Source organism: Panthera tigris, chromosome F3, assembly GCF_018350195.1.
Source record: "Panthera tigris isolate Pti1 chromosome F3, P.tigris_Pti1_mat1.1, whole genome shotgun sequence".
NCBI lineage: Eukaryota > Metazoa > Chordata > Mammalia > Carnivora > Felidae > Panthera > Panthera tigris.
In genome coordinates, this window is record NC_056678.1 from 62,974,661 (window position 1) to 62,997,289 (window position 22,629).

Sequence of the window (22,629 nt, forward strand, 5' to 3'; positions counted from 1 at the left end):
CGACTGCCGAGACCTCAAGCCGCCATGACACCGGAAGCCGAGAGCGCCGGGCTCCAGAAGCCGGAAATGGAGGAAGAGCCAATCGTGCAGGCCCGAGGAGGCGGGCCCAGAAGGGGCGGGTCTAGAGCTGAGCGGAGGAATTAGGTTTCGGAGAAAAGTCTGGAGCCTGAGCTGCTAAACTCTGCGGGGTGCTCCCTGCTTCTCAGGCCGGCGCTAAGTGCCTTCACGAACGTTTCCTGAAACTGAGACTGGTCCTTTTTCTCGCGGAGGCGCGCCCCTCACCACTGGGACCCTAAGGGGAATAAAGCCCAGCCTATGTTTCTCCTAGACGGCAGCCCAAGGGAAATAGCCCGGTTACTGCAGGAAGGGGTTTGTCACGGCCCCCACCCCCTTGCGTGTGATCGGAGCAGGCACAGTTCTGGAAGCCCAGCTTCCGTGCCCCTTAGTCCACCTTGCCTGTGACTGCCTCATCAAAATGCATCTGCCCTGGGCGAGGCTGGACCTTGTACAAATTTTTACGTTTTATGTGTTCATTCTCTTGCTCATTTAATAAACGTCTAGTAAGTAACATTTAGCAAATATCAGGAGTATCGATCCACAAACTGAGGTGTGCAATAAATGTAGCCTTCCCTATTTTTCTGTCGTTCAACTTTCCCTATTTCAAGCTCCATTCAGACGGGGTGGCAGAATTGAGTTTCAGACAATTTACCCCCATCTCCTTTTGCTCAGGTGTTGTCTAAGTTCCCAGGCGGGTCGGGTGGCTTATGTGGTGCAAAGTGGAGAGGCTGAGGACCCATCTGCTCTTTGGTAACCTGGGTCACCACCTTGTCTGCTTGCTGCTGAGATGGGCCTTATCTCTGTCTACACGGCCCTTTTGGGGTCTGGAGTAGGGAGAACTCTGCATTCTCCTGCAATTTCTAACAAGCATTTTTCTCTATGTGTAAAGTCCATACTAATCTTGGGCTCTTGAAATACAAAAAACAAACAAACAAAAACCTCACAGGCTTCTTCTAAGGCAATGAGCACAGCTGTTTATCTGCTCGTATAAAGGGAAGAGAGGGGTCCCTGGGTGGCTCAGTCTGTTAAGCATTGGACTCTTGATTTCGGCTGGGGTCATCATCTCACTGTGGGTTCAGCCCTGCATCAGGCTCTGCACTGGGAGCCCACTTGGGATTCTCTCTCTCTCTCTCTCTCTCTCTCTCTCTCCCCCCACCCCCGCTCACACGCCCCCTCTCTCTCTCTCTCAAAATAAATTCTCTTACACTGTGATGTCTTCTCATCGCTCCTTTGCTGACATACAAGGTAAAGGAACTGAATTGTATGATTGAGCCACATTCAAAAGTGGTACCCCACTAACGGAGCCACCCAGGCACCCCCTATTTACTGCTGTTTTAAGTTGCTAAGTTTTGGAGGAATTTTGTATGTAGTAATAAAAGAGTATAAACTAGAAAGGAATAAATAATTAATATCTGAAAACTTAATCTTATTACAGAATTGTTTTGTAGACCAGTTGCATACATTTATGCTCTAATTAGCAAAGAGTACATCACTCGCAATACCCGTATCAGTATAAGGCATTATTATTAAAATTTTGTCTTTTTAATTTTATGAGCAAGAAATATTTTGATGCAATTCTGTGGTTCTCATTAGAGTATATCTTTTTCATACTTTTACTAAATATTTTTATTTTCTCTCCCGTAAATTTTCTTGCAGGATCCACCTGGTAGATTTCCTTTTTCCCTGTTAGTTTCCCTCACTCCTGTTGTCTTTCTGCTTAGATTCTCTTCTTTCCATGAGATTGGGAAACACCAGAGAATCACTTGGAATTCTAGCCTGTAACTGAAGAGAATCCACTGCCCCTCTCCAACCCATTCTTTCTTCTCTTATGAACAGTATCTCTTTGCAATGTGCTATGTATAGATTGAATATTTGTGTGACCTCCCCCCCCCAAAAGAATTCTTATGTTGAAACTCAACTCTAGGGGTGCCTGGGTGGCTCAGTCGGTTGAGCGGCCGACTTCGGCTCAGGTCATGATCTCACGGTCCGTGAGTTCGAGCCCCGCGTCGGGCTCTGTGCCGACAGCTCAGAGCCTGGAGCCTGTTTCGGATTCTGTGTCTCCCTCTCTCTCTCTGACCCTCCCCCGTTCATGCTCTGTCTCTCTCTGTCTCAAAAAAATAAATAAATAAAAGTTAAAAAAAATTAAAAAAAAAAAAAAGAAACTCAACTCTAATCCCTAATGCGAGCATATTTGGAGATGAGGGTTGGGGAGGTAATAAGACCATTGGAGTAGAACTCTCATAATGGGATTAGTCCCTTTATAAAAAAAGATACCAGAAATCATGTTCCTACTCTCTGCTCTCCACTGATGTGGGAAACAGAAGCAGGAGGAAATGGTAGATAAAATTAAATTTCCTTCTAATCTGAAGCCCATTGACAAATACTTGAGGCCTGCAAAGTAGGACATTCTTCCTGGAACTCGAAAGTGTCTAATGTCAATCCCTTGCTAGAGGGAAAAACAACCTTGGCTTGACAATAGCAGAGGCCTGAATGATCCTCAGAGCCTTCTTTAGCATATGAAAGCCCTTGTGGAAACTTCCCTTGCCTTTACCTCCCCGCAGATCCCAAGTATATAATCAATCACTCCTCACAATCCCGGGGTAGCTCTTTCTGCCCATGGGTCCCATCCCGGTGCTTTAATAGAACCACCTTTCCGCACCAAAGATGTCCCAAGAATTCTTTCTTGGCCAGCAGCTCTGAACCGCACCACTTCAAACCACATGCTCCACCATTGAAGACACTATGAGAAAAGGGCTCATCTTGTTGCATCCACACGACTCCTGAAACAGAATGCTACGGGCACCAGTGACAGTCACAACAAAGTTTATTACAATGAGAGGCAAGGCCGACCGATCGGGACCAACACTCTTGATGAGAGTGCGGCCCCGAACAGCCGGGGGACAGAGTTTTTATAACCAATCACATCGTTTTATCATCACCTGGGAACAAAACAAAGAAACAGGTTCCAGATGAGTTAACAGTTGCCTAATGAGGTGTTTACTTTAGACTTTCTGCCTCTAAGTTGCAACCAGTGGATCTCCTTGACCCTGCCTCTGATGCTCTTTTCTTTGAACTTTTGTTTCCTTAATTGGTGAAGCCTAATTTACAAGGGTATGAGGCGTAGTTTACCAGAGCAAAGCAAGGCTGTTATCTCTTAACCTTCAGTGTCAACACAAAGCTGTTATTTTTCAAGCTAAGCATTAGCCCTACACTACAATTTAACCCTTACAATCTGTAAATCAAGAAGAGAACCTTCACCAAGAACCCAGCTGTGCTGGTGATGTGGTTTGGAGTGCTGGGGCTCGGAGCTGATGGCCAAGAAAAGGGTGGTTTTATTAAAGCATGGGGACAGGACCCACGGGCAGAAAGAGCTAGTTGCACTAGCTAAGGGTTGTGAGTGATGAGGTCTTGGGGTGATGGTGGGGTGGTCCGGAGCTAATGGCCAAGAAAGAAGAATTCTTGAAGACGTCTTTGGTGCGAAAAGGTGATTTTTTATTAAACCACGGGGACAGGACCCGCGGACAGAAAGAGCTGCACTGGGCTTGTGAAGAGTGGCTAGTTTCCCTTTCTTTCCGGTTTCTGCACAAATGTCACTGAATCGGTGAGGCCTTTCCTGGCCACTCTAACACAAATCGGCAATTCCTTATAGCCCTGGATTTCCCTGTTATCCTTACATTGCTTTCCTATTTACCTATGGCATTTTTATTTAGCACAGTATAGATTTTCTTCCTTCCTTCCTTCCTTTCTTTCATTCTTATTAGTAGATTTCTCTGCCTAAAATGTAAGTTTGATGAGGACAGCTTGGTGTGTGTTCACAGCTGTATTTCCAGTGCCTACAACAGTGTCTGGCACATAGTAGGCACTTAGGAAATATTTTTTATTTAATTTAATTTAATTTTAATTAAAAAAAAATTTAAGGTTTATTTTGAGAGAGGCAGACAGACAGAGCACGAGCAGGGGAGGGGCAGAGAGAAAGGTAGACACAGAATCAGAAGCAGTTTCCAGGCTCCACGCTGTCAGCACAGAGCCTGACACGGGGCTCGAACCCACGAGAGTAAACGGCCTGTCGTTGGGGTTGCGAAAGAACAAATAAGATTCCCAAGGAAAAGTTCGGTCTGCTCCTGGGGTCAGAGGCTTTATCTGGGACTTTATTTCATCTCATCCCGCTCCGTGCTGATTGAGGTGAGAACTTCCTGCACAAGGGATTCTCACGTGACAGACACTGGAGGGCTGGGTGACAGTGGGGGTGCAGTTTCCATCCGGAGCCTTGGCTCCGAGGGAAGCCCTAAGACCCCTCTGGAACACCAGTCTGTCCCTTTCTGTATTCAAGGGACGGGTCAAGTGTAGGACTGTGCTGTGGGGCGAAGTCTTTCCTGGCATACCAGGGCGATGAACTGTTCGTTAATATTTGCTTTCCCCCACGGAACCAGTCTTTTTTCTTTGTACCTCCACCCTCCTGGTTTGCTACTTTGCTGCGGAGCAGATCAAGCAGAAGCGTCTGTAACATCTGAAGGGAGGACCCGGGCCCATGGCCACCCCCTGCAGGACCCTGGCCCTGGAGCCTTCTCCTAGGCAAGGAAGCCCACAGCTTTTCTCATCCTCAATCCTGGACCGTGACTCTTCCCTAAAGGACTGAAGGACACGGCAGGATGAAATGGAAAGGCAGATGGGGAAGCGAAGGTGATTGGGAAAGAGGAGGCCGAAGAAAAGAGGACTAGGCAGATCAGGCCATTCATTTCATTCTCTTCCTTCCTTCCCTTTCTCTCCCAGCACCGAGAAATCCCACAAAAGCCACATTTACAGACAATGCCTTCTGCAGAATATGGACTTTACGACCTCTCTGCTCTATTCTCCACCTTCTGGCAAGAGTGTTAATACACAGAAGAGATGACCAGCAAAACCAAGGAAAATCATTGATAATCCAGAAACTGCACAACCATTCCATGCAATTAAGAATTGTCTCGGATGCCTGAGTGGGACAGTCGCTGAAGCATCTGACTCTTGATCTTGGCTCAGGTCATGATCTCACGTCATGTGAGATCAAGTCCCGCATCGGGCTCTGAGCTGAGCTGAGAGTGCACAGCCTGCTTGGGATTCTCTGTCCCTCTCTCTCTCTCTCTGCCCTACCCATCTCACAGTAAATAAATACACTTAAAAAAAAAAAAAAGGATTGTCTCTAGATTCAAACGTGTTGTGTTTTTTATTTTTAAGTTTATTTATTTGAGAGAGAGAGCATGAGCACGAGTGGGGGAGGGGCAGAGAGAGAATCCAAGCAGGTTCCACACTCTGTCAGCCCAGAGCCCGACTTGGGGCTCGAGCTCACCGTGAGATCACGACCTGAGCTGAAGTCAAGAGCCAGACACTTAACCAACTGAGCCACCCAGGCGTCCCCAAAGTGTTGTGTTTTTATTCCTGATCTTGAAATAGTGAAAGTTCACAAAAGAGATGTATAAACTCAGATTCTTTCAAGTCATCATCTGTCACTGTTTTACTTGGTGTCACAGACTAACCGCCTTAATTAGTAATTTGCACTAAGAGCTGCAATGTTATTATTTCAAGCAGTTTTCCCCTAAAAATTTAAGATTCTGCTTATGAATTATCATTCTGGTTCTTATAGCCTGAGCAAGTTTCCATTAAATCCTTTCTGCTTCATCGGTACAGGTATGATGTTAAGGTCCTAATCCAGACTATGTTAGTATCTCCTAATATAATATGAGTACTATATATTTTAATACTGTATCTTTAAGAGAAAGTTTTTTTAAGTTTGTTTATTTATTTTGAGAGAGAGAGAGCAGGGGAGGGGCAGAGAGGCAAGAAAAGAGAGAATCCCAAGCAGGGTCTGGGCTGTCAGCGCAGAGCCTGATATGGGGCTATGATCCCACAAACCATGAGATCATGACATGAGCCCACATCAAGAGTCAGACATGTAACTGACTGAGCCACCCAGGCACCCCAGCATTCTATCGTTTTGTTTTGTTTTTTATGTTTATTTATTTTTGAAAGAGAGAGAGAGACAGAGCGTGAATGGGGGAAGTGGAGAGAGAGAGGGAGACACAGAATCCGAAGGGGCTCCAGGCTCCCAGCTGTCAGCACAGAGCCCGACGCGGGGCTCGAACTCATGAACTGCGAGATCATGACCTGAGCCAAAGCCGGTCGCTTCACCGACTAATCCACCCGGGCGCCCCTGTGCTCTTTCAATAGATTTTTATATTGTATTAATTCTTTGGGGGGAGGGATGGATGCAGAGAGAGATTAGCAGGTTGAGGGGCTTTACTGTCTGTTTGGGTCACTCTGGAGCTGTGTAATAATATAAAGTATTGATAGGAGTTAGGCAAAGAAACCCGACTGCTGTGCAGTGGAAGATGGTTGCCTTTCACTCCACCCACCACCCGCCAGTTCTCACGAGAAACAGCGGTGACAATTGTCGTCTGCAGCCTGACTTCCCTTATTGCTTAAAACACAAAACCTTTGATTCATTTCCTTCCCTCCTGACATATTTGTGATAACTTTTTACTTCTTTTTGCCTCTTGAGTCGAGATTTAATATTCCTAATGAATATCACAGATTTTGCCTTATCTCATAGCGATAGAATAGATTATTCCTCTCTGAATATTTTTGCATACATTAAGCACTCTTTATAGTCTCTTTTTGAGCTTTTAACGCATAGCTGAGCTAATCTTGATTTTGAAGGTATCATCTGTATGCAACAGATTTGTGGTAAGACTTGCATAATTTAAAAGTCCTATGAGTTGAAACGCATTTTCCCACAGAAGTAAAAGTAAAGTGGGAATATACACATTTAGGGGACATAAATCCACAACTCTCACCATGTGATTTTGTATTAAGGCTGCTTTGTCTGTTATCATCATTCTCTCCAGAATTTAGTAGAGTCCTTTCTTCCAAGTTAGCAGTATTTTTGTCACATCAAGTGGGCATGCCCGTATTATTTCATCTTTACTCATTTCTTCCCCTCAGTGGCTAGTGTTTCAGGATCCCTTTACTCTAGTGCAAATTACTGAAGTGTTAGAAGATCTTAAAAATATTTTAAACTATGCATTAGTAAATGCTGACATAAAATCATAGGAATAAGCATGCGTCATAAAGAATGATGTCAGATCAAGAAACAGGAACTCTGAATGATTATGGATTAAGGAAGAAAAAAATATATGGTATTTTATTATGAATAGTTTTGTAAAGATGGCTGCTGACACTGATTCAGTTACTCAACTACAGTGGCAAGCTCCTGGGCTCTTTCCGTTTTCCCCGGGGCATTTTCAGTGGGTCAGTTTTTGCCCTTGGGCTTGTTCTTTCCTCAGTGCAGAAGTCTGCTCCCTCTCCGGGCACCTCTTTCCCTGAGAGCATTCAGAAGCAGGCAGCAGGGATGTGGCCAGGGTAGTCAGAGACCGCTCTTGCACAATTCTCTCCTCTTTTATCGGGGAATAAAATATTTTTAACTAAACGGCCCAAACTAACTTATGAACCAATCACCGGTGAAGGAAAAATACTACTGTCCTTGACGTAGAGCAGGTATGATTCATCCCCTGGAACTTGCATAATGCTTACGGGAATAAAATCAGGTTTCTTTTTTTTTTTTTAATTTTTTTTAACATTTATTTATTTTTGAGACAGAGAGAGACAGAGCATGAACGGGGGAGGGGCAGAGAGAGAGGGAGACACAGAATCGGAAGCAGGCTCCAGGCTCTGAGCCATCAGCCCAGAGCCCGACGCGGGGCTCGAACTCACGGACCGCGAGATCGTGACCTGAGCTGAAGTTGGACGCTCAACCGACTGAGCCACCCAGGCGCCCCAAATCAGGTTTCTATTAGAAAGGAAAAGGAGGAGGATAGTACTTGGGCAAATAGTGGATGCGACATCCGTGCACCGTGTACCATAGAGCTTCACATCATATTTCAATTGTTTATTGCTTCGTAACCTAACACTTTAAGAGGTAGGGGCTTAAAACAGCAGCGTACTCTTACTTCTCCTGGTTCTGAGGGTTGACGAGTAGTTCTTGCCTGGGGGTCCCTCCTATGGTTGCAATGAGAGAGCAGGTGAGTCTGACACCTCGTATGTTGGGAACAGCTGGAGCTGGGAGCATCTGTCTCCAAGTGACACAGATGGGCTGCCTCACGGTCTGACAGTCTCGGGACAGCCGAACTGTGGGTTTCACAGTGGCTGGTTACCTCCTGCACAAATATTCCAAGAGATCTAGTTGGAAGCCGCAAGGCTTCTTAGGATCTAGCTTTGAAAGTCATACCATGTTACTTCTACTGTATTTTGTTGTCAAAGCAGCCACACTGCAGCTCAGATTCAAAACGTGACAGTTTTGTAATGGACTGAAGTTTGCATTTGCCCCCAGTTCACATGTTGAAACCCTAACTGATAACGCGATGGTGTCAGGGGTTGGGGTCTTTGGGAGGTTGGTTAGGTCACGAGGAGGTCAGGAGTATAATGACTGCACCTTAGAGAAGAGACCCCAGACGGCTCTCACCCCTTTTGTCTTGTGAGGGCACATCGAGAAGACTGCCATCTATGAGTCAGGAAGTGGACTTTCACCAGACACCGAAGGTCCGGCACCTGGATCTCAGACATCCTGTCTCCGGATCTGTGAGAAATAACTTTTTATGGTTTAAGCCACCCCGTCCATGGCATTTTTGTTAGAGCAGCCCTAGGGGACCAAGACAGGGTGACAAAGTATGGCACGTGGTGGCTGATATCTTTAATATGCTGGCTAATAGAACCTCCCAACGAAGCACTAGCATGAACACGGTTTGTGATTCATGTTCATTGGTGTTGTAATTGTCCAACTGTTGATGAATCTTTCCAATTTAGAGAGATTTACACTGATTGAAGTTTTAGAGAATTTTTAATCATTCATGCCATACTCTTTAATTCGCACTGTTCAAACTATTATTTTGGGGGGGCGCCTGGGTGGCTCAAACTATTATTTTTGGGGGGCACCTGGGTGGCTCGGTCGGGTAAGCTTCTGGCTCCTGATTTCAGCTCAGGTCATGATCTCACAGCCCATGGGATAGGGCCCCCACATGGGGCTCTGTGCTGGTGGTATGGAGCCTGCTTGGGATTCTCTCTCTCCCTCTCTCTCTGCCCCTCCCCTACTTGCTCACTCTTGTTTTCTCTCTCAAGATTAAAGAAAAAATATACATATATATATATATATATATATATTTAAGTTTATTTGTTTATTTTGAGAGAGAGAGAAAGCACGATCGGGGAGGGGCAAGAGAGAGGGAGAGAATCCCAAACAGGCTCTGCGATGCCAGCGCAGAGCTCAACACCTAACACGGGACTCAAACCACTATTCAAAATATTATTAAATATAATCTCACTACATTTCATATGCAACTCAACAACGTAGCCTTTTCGGAGTTTTCTTATCTCCTTTCTCTCCTGTTCTGTTTGCTTGTTTGCTTGATTGATTGATTTGCATATCATTGGGTACAAGGAAGGGGGCTGAGAGAGTGCCTGGGGGATGGGTTGGGTGAAAAGGCACTCTGGGGAATCTGAACATTTAAATTGATTTCTGTTACTTGCTGTGGAGTGTTCGATGTAGACCTCTCCTCCTCCACCTCCTCTGCAAAGTCTTCAGTAAATTCGACTTTGTTCACTGCTGCTTTCTTATGAGTGAGCGTTGATTTGGGCAGGGAAGGGCATTGGCAAAACTGTTGCAATGTTGCTTTCTGGGGTCACAGTGGGGCAGTGCTGGAGAAGGATGGGAACCCCAGGTGGGATGGGGGCCAGTGGTGGTGGTTGGGGGCTTGCAGGCAGAGGGGGTCATGAAAAAGTATGTCCCTAGGAATTTACAGAAACTTTACAGAACTTTCCTCAGGGCATGATCTTGGGGAATTGAGGTAATTCTACCTAAATTTCAAGTGCTGGGGAGGGGTCCACCGCAAGCTGGGTTAGCTACTGGAGTGACTCCTATGTTAGCCAATCAGATAGCTGCATTGGCCCTGAAGTCCCCAAGCAAAATAACATTTTACACTTGGGAGAAACCCCTTAGATTGCTATCAATAGTAGTGCATTTGGGTAGATTAACTAATTTAGGCAATGGCCTCCTGTGCAGAAAACCTCTTAGAAGTAACCGTGCTGACCACTCATTGTCTCCAGTAAATCAAACAGATTTGCTGAACAGCTGCATTAAGCATGTCTTTTTATTTTCTGTACCCTAATATTTAAAAAAAAACTTTTTTAATGTTTATTTATTTTTGAGAGAGAGACAGAGAGAGACAGAGCATGAGCGGGAGAGGGGCCGAGAGAACGGGAGACACAGAATCCGAAGCAGGCTCCAGGCTCTGAGCTGTCAGCACAGAGCCCGATGCGGGGCTTGAACCACGAACTGTGAGATCATGACCTGAGCCGAAGTCAGACGCTCAACCAACTGAGCCACCCGGGCACCCCTGTATTCTGAAATTTTGACATTGAGGGCCTTGCTGACCTTGGAGGACTGTCCCTCCCAGGACTAGCCAATTGCTAGAGGTAGTAAACAGCCCGCCCCTCTTTTCAAATGCAAACCGGTCAATCCAGAACCAGTACCCTTAATCCCTTCCTTTATTTCACTAATCACCCCGGAGCCAGGTGTCAGAGAGGAGAGCCAGGCAAAACCCCTCTGGCCTGGAGATGCTGAAACGATTCAAACCAGCCCCTCTTACACCCGCTGTCCCTTCCTTGTCTATCCCGTCCCAGGGAAACCACAATAAAGACTCTGGCCTGCGGCTCCTCGTCTTTCTCCGGCACCAGAGACCTGCGCCGTATTTTCCCCCGCGTCCCCCTGCTCTGCCTGCCACGGAGGGCATGACCCCTCCCCTGGGAACTGTGAGGACTGTAGTGGTTTTCAGCAGCAATCATCTGCTGCTCTGTGAGCCTTACCGAACCTCAGTTGTCCGTGAGCACGCTTCGTACCAGACTTGGATGCACCAGATTCCTTAGGTACCCGGGATCACAAGGAATCAACACACTTTTCCCAGGAGAATCCACGTCATCGGGCGGTAAGAACCTGCAACTGCCTGGAAACCTGAGAAAAGAGGAGACTGGCAGAGATCGGAGCCCCTGTGGGGTGTGTGTGCTATGTGTGTATGTGGGGGTACGTGTGTGTGCATGGTGGGTATATGTGTGTGCTGTGTTGTGTGTGTGCGTGTACCGCTTTCTCAGCTCTCCCCACACCTCTCAGAGCATTTCTCGGGGGTCCTGGAGGTGCTAGAAGGGCTGTCGCCTGCCCGAGGCTGCTGGGCAGGGATGGCAGGAGATATCGCCCGTAGGGTTCAAGGCTGTGCAGGTGCAGGTCTGGTCCAGGTTGCAGAGGCTGAAGAGTCGGTAAAGACAGGCTCTTCCTGGGACACAGACCACCCCCCCAGGCCCACTGGCATCCATCTGCATGTATGATCTCTTCTCCTCCCTTCAAGGAGCCCTCTAAGATAGGGCCCTTTTCTCAAAGACACTGGATTCCAGTATAAATGGAGGCCCTCTTAGCCATCCTATTGGAAGCAATAGTGTCTAGAAACTGAAAAGAGCAAACAGGGGCCTCTCTAGGCCATCCTAGAGGAAGACGACTTAGAAATGAAGGGAAAAGAACCACAGCAACGATCCCAGACAGTTCTGGAGACTCTTCTAATCCCAGCCCCTGAGACACTTAATGGAAAAAGAAACAGGTCATTTGAGGTTACTGAACCATCAGCCAAGGTCCACCCATAGGTGAGTTTTGGTCCCTGAGACGAATCCCTTGTCTTTTCTGGAGTTTCTCTGAGGGCCTTGGGGTTCACTTCTGCAGTTTGCATTTAGGTGGAACTCATTTCTTAAGCCAGCCAGTGGTTTAGAAGAGGAAGAAGGAGATGAAAGGAGAGGCGGAGGGGAGTAAAATGTCCTGCCTGGAACCTCAGGGTGTGGCCTTCCTTATATACAAATAAGTTCATGGCAGGAGCACCCGGGCGGCTCTGTCGGTTGAGCCGTTGAGCATCTGACTCTTGATTCCGGCTCAGGTCGTGATCCCAGGGTCATGGGATCAAGCCCCACATCGGGCTGAGCGTGGAGCCTGCTTGGAATTCCCTCTGCCCCTCTCCCCCGCTCTCACTCACTTTCTCACTCCCTCTCTCTCTAAAATAAAAAAGAAAAGAAAAGAAAAGAAATAAGGTCATGGCAGATGTAATTAATTAACATGAAGTCATAGTGGAGTTAGATGGGTCCTTAAGCCAATGTGGTGTCCCTAAAGAAGATGAGAGGAGATGGGGGGGGGAACAGAACCCCATGTGAAAACACACAGGGAGAACACCTTGGATGACAGAAGCAGAGTTTGGAGCGATGTGTCCACAAGCCAAGAAATGACAAGGATTTCTGGCAAACACCAGAGGCTAAAAGAACGTGGAAGGATTCTTATGGGTTCCGAGGGGGCATGGGCCTCACAATACCTCGGTTTCAGACTTCTAACTTCTGTCAGAAAATTCATTTCTGCTGCTTTCAGCCACCCAGTTTTTGGCACTTTGTCACGGTGGCCCTAAGAGATTACCACAGGGAGGAAACAAGATTTTGGACCCACTGGCCATGTCAGTGAAACCGAGGGGCCACTTTCAGTAAGAGTCATTCAGTCCCCAAGGCCCGAGGGGACCTTCCCAAACTTTTCATCAGTGATGTATGTCCCTTATATCCCCTTGTACTGAAGACCCTCAGAGTGAAATGAGAGAATGTTCTAGAGATCTTTGAAGTGCTGTGGGCCCTTTGGCACAATTGGAATGCTGTGCTGCCCGGGGTACAACTTGGGGACGGTCTGTAGTCTATGGGTATCACTCATGCTGATGTTTGCAGTTTTTCTTCTGGTCTGATGAGGGCGAGAGATAGAAACCCAAGACACTAGGGGCGCCTGGGTAGCTCAGTCAGCTAAGCATCCGACTTCGGCTCAGGTCACGATCTCACGGCTTGTGAGGTCAAGCCCTGCGTCGGGCTCTGTGCTGTCAGCGAGGAGCCTGCTTCAGTTTGGCTCCTGGCTCCCTCTCTCTCTCTCTGGTCCTCCCCAGCTCGTGCTTTCTGTCTCAAAAAATAAATAAAAACATCACCAAGTTAAAAGAGAGAAAAAAAAAAAACCCAAGAAACTAGGCGATGGTATTAAGCCACTCTCCTGCGGGAGCCTTCATGGGGGGACGAGATGCCAGCTCCTCCAGACTCCTGTGCCCTGCAGGAGGCATTCAGGTTGTGAAGTGATGTTTCCTGGAAGCCCAGAAAGTAAACTTGTACAAAACCGTTGCTTGCTACCCTCCCTCTCACCCTGGAGCCCTGAGAAATGTCAGACGAGAAGCCATTATTCGCAGTCGGGATGTGGCCGCCGCTGACAGTGGCCAATAAGTATAATCGCCTTCCCGCTGAGATCTCTCAGGGGGTGCATCCCTGCTCCCTATCTCAGGGGCTGGGCTTCTACCGAGGGCCAGCAAACTCAGCTAAAAAGGTGACAGAGAAGACAAGACCCTGCCACACACCCGGGCAGCAAGGCAGATAGCTGCCATTTCCTCGGGCTGACCACTTAACCACCAAAATTTTGTTTTCTCTTCTCGTGGTCCCAGACATTTGCCTTGGTATCTTCTTTCGACTCTGGTTCTTCCTTCGGTCATGTCCCTGATGTGAAAACTGAGTAACAACCCCCCGAAGTCCTGGATCCTGTGTCTATGTTAAGTTCCTTGACAAAAAGAACTTTGCAGACGGAATGAAAACTGACTGCTGATCAGTTGACCTTGAAGGAAGGAGGGTATCCTGGATTGTTTGCAGGGGTCCAATGTAATCCCAGGAGCTCACAAAAGTAGAAGAACACAGTTGGTGGTTAGAGATCGGTAGCAGAGTGGGGAGGCAGAAGAGAGGTTTGAAGTGTGGGAAAGACTTGACCCTCCAATGCTGATTTTGAGGATGGAGGAAAGAAGTCACAAGCCAAGATCTAGGGGAAGGCTCTAGAATCTGAGACTAGTCCTCAACAGACAGCCAATAAGAGACTGGGTTGCCATTCCCACAACTGCGTGAAGCTGAACTCCATGGACTCCCCTCCCAGAGCCTCCAAGAAGGAACACAGGCTGACGTCTTGATTTTGGCCTTGTGAGACGCTGAGCGGAGACCCGGTCAAGCCTGCCAGACTTCTGACCCAAGGAGACTGAGATAATGAATTCGTGTTGTTTTCAGGCACTACGTTGGTGGTAATTTGTTACAGTGGCGATAAAAAACGAATCGACTTAGGGCATCCGGTTCCCTCAGGAAGTAAACCCAGGTTTCTCCTGTGGAGAATGAGGTAGATTTCCTAACCTTTTCTCACCCTACTCACTGGCCTTTACATTGAAGAGGATGATCCTCTTTATTGCAAATTAGCCCAGCAACCAAGCCTTGTTGCAGGAAGAGGGTTTCAACCTGCTTCTTTCACGGTGTTCCAAGAAGACTCAAGCCTGTTCACTTAAACCAAGTTGCATGGAAAAAAATAAAGCTGCCTAACGTTTACTTGCACAATGAGCAAACCTCCTGATCATATCTTCGCCCGAAATTTATACTCACCAAGTTTACCTTTTATGTTTGATTGGAGTCTCTTAGGCCCTTTTGAGATTTTTGTTTGCACTCTTCGGGGATTTCTTTTTCACTTTGTTGGCTCCTAAATATCGCAATTGTAAAATAAAGTGAAGCATATAAGATAGTTAAACATATAAGATAGTTAAAGCAGTGAAATGAATATACAGTTAACCCTTGAACAATATGAGGGTTGGGGGTACTGACGCCGCCCTCCACCCCGTGCAGTCAGAATCCGAATATAACTTTTGGTTCCCCCAAACTTAATTACTAATAGCCTACCATCAACCTGAAGCCTTACCTGTAACATAGACAGCCGATTAACATTTGTTTTGTATGCTTCTACGTGTTACACATGATATTCTTGCAATAAAGTAAGCTAGAGAAAAGAACATGTTATTAAGTAAATCATAGGAAAGAGAAAATACATTTATGGTACTTACTTTTTTTTAAATGTTTGTTCACTTATTATTTTTTAAAGAGAGAGAACACAAGTGGGGGAGGGGCAGAGAGAGGGGGAGACACAGAATCTGAAACAGGCTCCAGGCTCTGAGCTGTTAGCTCAGAACCCGACGCGGGGCTCGAACCCACGGACCATGAGATCATGACCTGAGCCGAAGTCAGATGCTCAACCGACTGAGCCACCCAGGCACCCCTAGTACGCGCTGTTTTAACGAAAAAATATGCACATATATGAGTGGAAGAGCGCAGTTCAAACCCATGCTGTTCAAGGTCAACTGTACCGTCTGTATTCACCTCTTAAATAGCTCAGAAGTTTACCTCTTAAATAGCTCAGTGAGTCGCAGGTACACTCATGCTAATTTAACACCTAGCTGTTCTTTTCAATAATCAATAGTTATAACATTGCTTTTAAAAACTTATTTAAAGAATGGTATCAGGAGGAATGAGGGCTAATCTGTGGAGAGGGTCGTCAGGGAAGCTGATAGTTCAAGGTTGGAGGAAATCAAAAAGTAGTGGGAGTTCAACATGGTTGTGGGAACATTTACACGCTATTCGTAGATGGTGCGATTACATTCCAACAGCTAATGAATTACAATCACATATGAATAAGTAATTATAATTCCAAAATCAATGGAGATAGTATTTAAACTAATCAAAAACCCCAATGCCATACGTCTGTGTATCTACTAGGATCCCTTTTGCTGCAACAATGAGTCCCAATTCAAATGCTTAAACAGGAAGGAAATTTATTCTCCAGCCTGACTGGAAGTCCAGAGGAGAGGTAGGTTCTTGGGTCAGATGGTAAAGAGGCTCAACGTCATTGTCAAGGACCCAGATTGTCTCTCTGTCTACTTTGCCCTTCTTTTTTTAAAAAAAAAAAATTTTTTTTTAACGTTTATTTATTATTGAGAGACAGACACAGGGTGTGAGCAGGGGAGGGGTAGAGAGAGAGGGAGACACAGAATCTGAAGTGGGCTTCAGGCTCCGAGCTGTCAGCACAGAGCCCACCACGGGGCTCGAACTCACGAACCGTGAGATCATGACCTGAGCCGAAGTCGGTTGCCCAACCGATGGAGCAACCCAGGCGCCCCTACTTTGCCCTTCTTAGCAGCCAGTCTGGCTCCTACAGTCCCAGGATGGTTGCCAAAGGTATGTTAACTAACTGGAATTTAAGTAAAAACTTTTTAAAAAAATGACAAGAAGCCCTAAAACAAGAGTGTAGCAAGACTTAAGAAATCACTGGATCTGGAAAACAAAAATCCACAGAGAACCTAAGTAGGACTGTCTTTCTCTTCTTCTTTTTTTCTTTTCTTTTTCTTTTTTTTTTTTTGAGATATAACTGTTTTGTTGAGATATAATTGACATGCAGCATGGTGTAAGTTTAAGGTGGACAGCATAAGGACTTGACTTACATATGTTGTAAAAGGATTGCTGCCACAAGCCTAGTTAATATCCATCATCCCATAGACACACACACACACACACACACACACACAGAGGAAAAGAAAAAAATGTCTTTTCCTTGTGATGAGAACCTTTAGGATTTACTCTCCTAACAACTCTCCTATGTACTGCACCGCAATGTTAGCGATGGTCACCATGTTGTACATCACACCCCCAGTACCTACTTATCTTGTAACTGGAATTTTGTACCCCCCTTCATGTGATTTGCCCACCCCTTACTTTTGGTAACACCAATCTGATCTCTTTTTCTGTGAGGTTTTTTTCCCCCTGAGGTTCCATATATGAGTGAGATCATACAATATTGGACTTTCTCTGCCTGACTCATTTCACTTAGCATAGCGCTCTCAAGCTCCATCCATGTTGTTGCAAATTAGAAGAGTTACTTCTTTTTTTTTGTTTTTAATTTTTTTTTTAACGTTTATTTATTTTTGAGACAGAGAGAGACAGAGCATGAACGGGGGAGGGTCAGAGAGCGGGAGACACAGAATCTGAAACAGGCTCCAGGCTCTGAGCTGTCAGCACAGAGCCCGACGCGGGGCTCGAACTCACAGACCGCAAGATCATGACCTGAGCCGAAGTCGGACCCTTAACCGACTGAGCCACCCAGGCTCCCCGGAGTTACTTCTTTTTTATGGCTGACTAATATTCCACTGTGTATATATACCACATCACCTGCATCCATTCATCTGTTGATGGACGCTGATGTTCTTTTCGCGTCTTGGCTACTGTAAATAATGCTGCAATGAACATGGGGACGCAGATGTCTTTTCAACATACTGATTTCATCTCCTTCAGATATATATCCTGAAGTAGAATTGCTGGATCATGTGGTAGTTCTATTTTTAATTTTCTGGAGAACCTCCACACTGCTTTCCTTAGTGGTTGTAGCAATTTATATCCCCACCAGTAGTGCACAAGGATTCCTTTTCCTCCACAGGCTCACCAGATCTGTTATCTCTTGTCTCTTTGATGATGGCACTTCTAACAGGTGTGAGGTGATACCCTGTGGTTTTGATTAACATTTCTCCAATGGTTAGTGATGATGAGCACCTTTTCATGCACCTGTTGGCCATTTGTATATATTTTTTGGAAAAAAAAATGTTTGTGAATGCAAGCTGGTGCAGTTGCTCTGGAAAACAGTATGGAGTTTCCTCAAAAAACTGAAAATAGAACTACCCTATGACCCAGCAACTGCACTACTAGGCATTTATCAACGGGATACAGGTGTGCTGTTTCGAAGGGGCACATGCACCCCCATGTTTATAGCAGCACTATCGACAATAGCCAAAGTATGGAAAGAGCCCAAATGTCCATCGATGGAGGAAATGTATAAAGAAGATGTGGTATATATATACAATGGAGTATTACTCGGCAATCAAAAAGAACGAAATCTTGCCATTTGCAACTACATGTATGGAACTGGAGGGTATTATGCTAAGTGAAATTAGTCAGTCAGAGAAAGACAAATATCATATGACTTCACTCATATGAGGAATTTAAGATACAAACAGACGAACAGAAGGGAAAGGAAACAGAAATAATATAAAAACAGGGAGGGGGACCAAACAGAAGAAACTCATAAAAACTCAGGAGCACAAACTGAGGGTTACTGGAGCACAAACTGAGGGTTACCGGGTTATGGGAGGGGGGGATGGGCTAAATGGGTAAGGGACACTAAGGAATCTACTCCTGAAATCATTGTTGCACTCTATGATAACTAATTTGGATGTAAGTTTGAAAAAATTAAAAATTAAATTAAAAAACATTTTTTAAAAAGAAAAAAATTGCCTATTTAGGTCCTTTTCCCATTTTGAAATAGGATTGGTTGGGTTTTTTGCTATTGAGTTGTATGAATTCTTTATATGTTTGGATATTAACTCCTTATTAGATATATGGTTTGCAAACATGTCCCATTCAGTACGTTGTCTTGGTAGGACTGTCTCTTGATTTGGCTTCTCTCCATGAGTCTACTTCTTTCTTCATTTTGTGGACCAATTCTCTCTCTTCTCCTGTCTGCTGGGTCCACAGCAAAAAAAAAAAACAAAACATTTATAGCCATTCCTAGAAAACTCATTTCCATTCTTATCCCCACTCTCCATCTCCTGTACCTCCCTCTCATTTCTTAATTTCCTCCAAATTCCTTGGTTAGGGTCTTGGACTAGTGCATCTTGGATCAGAAGCCTACCGTTGGTCCAATCACCTGTGGCTAGAGGGTTGGAGTCATGTTCCACAAAACTTGACAATAGGCTTTGATTGTCATTGATGAAAGGAAGGGGAGTCCATGTAAGAAATTAAAGATGTTGGGGCACCTGGGTGGCTCAGTGGCTCAGGTCATGATCTCCTGGTTCTTGAGTTCGAGCCCTGCATTGGGCTCCATGCTGGCAGTGTGGAGCCTGCTTGGGATTCTCTCCCTCCCTCTCTCTGCTCCTCCTCTCCCCTCATCTCGCTAAGTTAATTCAAAAAAAGAAACTAAGGACTTTGTAGTGTAATGCACAGCTATTCTCAAAGGTGACGTGGATCAGAACAACATGAGAATGGAAAACTTTTTATCATAAAAAATTTCAACACATGCAGAATCAGAGCCATTAATATAATGAACCTTACCATCACCCAGCTAAGGATGTTTACTCACATAAGCACAATGCCATCACCACACCTAACAAAATCAACAATTTCCTTGGTATCATCTACCATCCCGTCAATATTTAAATTGCCCCAATGGCAGGAAACTTCTTTGTGTTTGTTTTTTTTTTTTTCAAGCCAGGATCTAAACAAGATCCTCATGCTACCTTGGTTGTATGCCTCAGCAACCTCCTTTAACCTAGAGCTGTCCCCACCCCACTCCCTGACTCCATTTTTATGACATTAACCTATGAAGAAACAATGTTAGTTGTTCCTGCCGAATGTCCCACATACTGGATTTTATCTGTCTGCGTCTTCATTATGGGCTCATAAATAGAATTTCGTTCTAAGGGCTTGATTTACTGCAAGGTCAACATTATTTGAAAGTACATGTCACTAGTGGTGCTGCATGCTTCCTGATGCCTCAAGTTCATGGCCATTCAATGTCTAGTGTCCCACTCTTAGTTATGCTAAGACTGACCAAGGGGTTCAGGTGGTGACAGCTTGATTTCTCCCTTGTAAATGTCATTATCAAACTTTTGCCTAAAATGCTCACCCATTGACTACCTTTGCCTGAATTATTTATTTCATTAGGTACTACAAAATGGATGTGAGAAGATCCAACCAGGGGGCAAGTGCATATGTAACTTCCCTAGGTATTGCCAGATTCTCTTCCGCTGGAGTTGTAACCATTCTTAAAATTTTGTGTGTGTGTTTATTTATTCTTGAGAGAGGAGGGGAGAGAGCAGGAGGAGACAGGGGAGGGGCAGAGAGAGAGAGGGAGACACAGAATCTAAAGCAGGCTCCAGGCTCTGAGCCATCAGCACAGAGCCTGATGCAGGGCTTGAACCCTTGAACCATGAGATCATGACCTGAGCCGAAGTTGGACACTTACCTGTCTGAGCTACCCAGGCTCCCCATTGTAACCATGTTTTATTCCAATCAGCAATGTAGGAGATATTATCATATCTCACCCCAGCATGTTTTCAAAGTTTTGGTTTTCATCGATATGATAGACAAGAGGTATCACCTCAGTAAGGATTTAATTTGTATTTCCCTTATGATGAGTGAGCATGAGGGCAACTGGGTTTTGAAAACAAACAAACAAGCAAACAAACAAACAAAAAAGGCAAGAAAGCCCCAGTGATGATGATGATTTTAAGCACACACTAACTTATTTCCTCTCCTTTTGGTCAAAAAATATCTTCCCATCAAGCTTGGTAACCGGTTTCCTCTTTCCCCAAGGAAAAATTCTCTCCTCACCTGTCATAATTCTCAGGAAATTCAATAGCATATGGCCCTACGCCACATAAGAAAAAAAATGGGGATTTGAAAGCATAACTCTCTGATAACAAGTTTCTTGATGAATGTCACTCCATTACACCAACAGCAGAGCAGTGTGATTTCCAAGGAAGAACAAAAATCTGCTACAAGGAAGCTTAATGTATGACAGTTTTCCACGAGTAGGTGGACTGCTTAAGCATAGCAGCAAGATGAAATAATCGTCTGCTTAAGAAGGGATTAAGAGAAGTAAGGATGACTCATGAGCACATAGTTCTTTTTTTTTTTTTTTAAAGTTTATTTATTTATTTTGAGGGAGACAGAGACAGAGCAAGTCGGGGAGGGGCAGAGAAAGAGGGAGAGAGAGAGGGAGAGAGAGAGAATCCCAAGCAGGTTCCACACTCTCAGTGCAGAGCCGGACACAGGACTCAAACCCACGAACTGTAAGATCATGACCTGAGCTGAAATCAAGAGGTGGATGCTTAACCAACTGAGCCACCCAGGCGCCCCTTATTTTCATAGATACACACTCGAGATGTGTGGCGAGTCCTATATACAGAAAGACATTCACATATAGTTTATACCAACTGACATTGTACCACAGTAATCGTGGGAGATAAGTAAATGTGATCCAATTTAAAATGTTGGATTACAGATTGGCTCACATGGCTTATTCTGTCTGAAATTAATTAATTAATTAATAATATGTCGACAGGTTGGTTGTTCATAAAGGCCTTAGAGGAAACAGGGAGATGTTGTTCAGAGGGTACAAACTTCCAGTTATAGGTTGAGTAAGTTCTGGGGAGTTTAATGTACATAGTGGTGATAGTTCTACTGTATTACATACTTGAAAGTTGCTAAGAGAGTGGATCTTAAATGTTCTCACCACAAAAAAACAAACGGTAATTAGGTGGCAAGATGAAGGTGTTTGCTTATGGTACAGTGGGAATCATTCTGCAATGTAGAAAGATAGCAAATCAATGCATTATATACCCTAAATTTACACAATGTTATATGTCAATTATATCTTAAAGCTGGGCGGGGGTAAGGCCATAGAAATTACTCTTAAAGCTAAATCTGACTCTCAGATGACCGAAGTCCCCCTTCCCAAGAATATCAGCTGATCAAGGCAGAAAAGGCTCAGAAAGAAAGAGAAAGAAAGAGAAGGAAAGAAAGAAAAGGAAGGAAAGAAAAAAGGAAGGAAGGCAAAGAAAGAAAAAAAGAAAGAAAGAAAAGGGAGGAAAGAAAGAAAAAAAGAAAGGAAAGAATGAAAAGGAAGGAAAGAAGAAAAAAAAGGAAGGAAAGAATGAAAAGGAAGGAAAGAAAAGGAAGGAAAGAAGAAAAAAAGGAAGAAAGGCAGAGAAAGAAAGAAAGAAAAAGAAGGAAAGAAAGAAAAGGAAGGAAAGAAGAGAAAAAAGGAAGGAAGGAAGGCAGAGAAAGCAAGAAAGAGAAAATAAAAGGGTTTTCTCATCAATACCAGCAGACTAAAGAGGGCTCAGTGTCTCCGGATGGATAGACTTTTCTTGGTCTTTCTTCATGGGGACACATCACTGCTGTCCTCCAGGACAGGAACTTCAAAGGACCCAAAGATATTCAAACCAAGCCTGCTACACTCCTTTCTTGTACCTGGAGAACTATTCCTGAACGATTTCGCATACCCAGATATCTCTCCCACCTGCACCAGCTCCTTCCAAAAAGCATAATGCTGGAAGATGTTAACAGTGGCCTTTGTTCATCAATGGGCGCGAGCCTTAACCAGGGGCTGGGCTGTCTCCCCACATTGCATTCAGTTGCCTTCTATTCCCACTAATGTCTTCTGATTTTCATGCCATTTGACCTGTGGAAGTCCTACCTTTTCAACGGCTCCATTACATCTGGACCAACCTGGCTTCATTCAGCATCTGAACACTTTCTGAGCACCTGTTATGAGCTTAGCGTAGCACAGTGATGGGCAGCTCCAGCCGGAAATGGGCAAGGGTCGCAGCCAAAGGTAGCGGTGTGCTCCCTGGAAGGAACGCCAGCAGCCGGAGAAGGAGAAAACAGGTGATTTAGGGTGATATTCAAGGCCGCAGCCCCGTCCTGGGGAGCTCAGCTTCGGCCTTGCAGCCCACCCACAAACATCACCGAGTTTACCGTGTGCTCAAACTTGCTCTCACTCACTTCTGTGAGTCACACTAGGGCCACTCATAGGCTGAAATGTCATGG

General features: G+C 45.1%; 1 long non-coding RNA gene across 3 annotated transcripts; it reads right to left on the reverse strand.

Moving 5' to 3' along the window:
- Positions 1-7,845: 7,845 nt before the first annotated feature.
- On the reverse strand, positions 7,846-22,580 carry LOC122235949. 3 transcript variants are annotated; one of them, XR_006214107.1, is made up of 6 exons: positions 22,558-22,580; positions 22,277-22,429; positions 14,897-14,974; positions 14,587-14,680; positions 10,945-11,089; positions 7,846-8,662 (listed from the first exon to the last, which is right to left on the reverse strand). It is a non-coding gene; the product is annotated as an uncharacterized LOC122235949 (long non-coding RNA). The 3 variants fall into 3 exon arrangements; XR_006214106.1 differs by lacking the exon at positions 22,558-22,580 and having other exon boundaries at positions 7,846-8,243; positions 8,549-8,662; positions 22,277-22,551; XR_006214105.1 differs by lacking the exon at positions 22,558-22,580 and having other exon boundaries at positions 22,277-22,551.
- Positions 22,581-22,629: the final 49 nt, after the last annotated feature.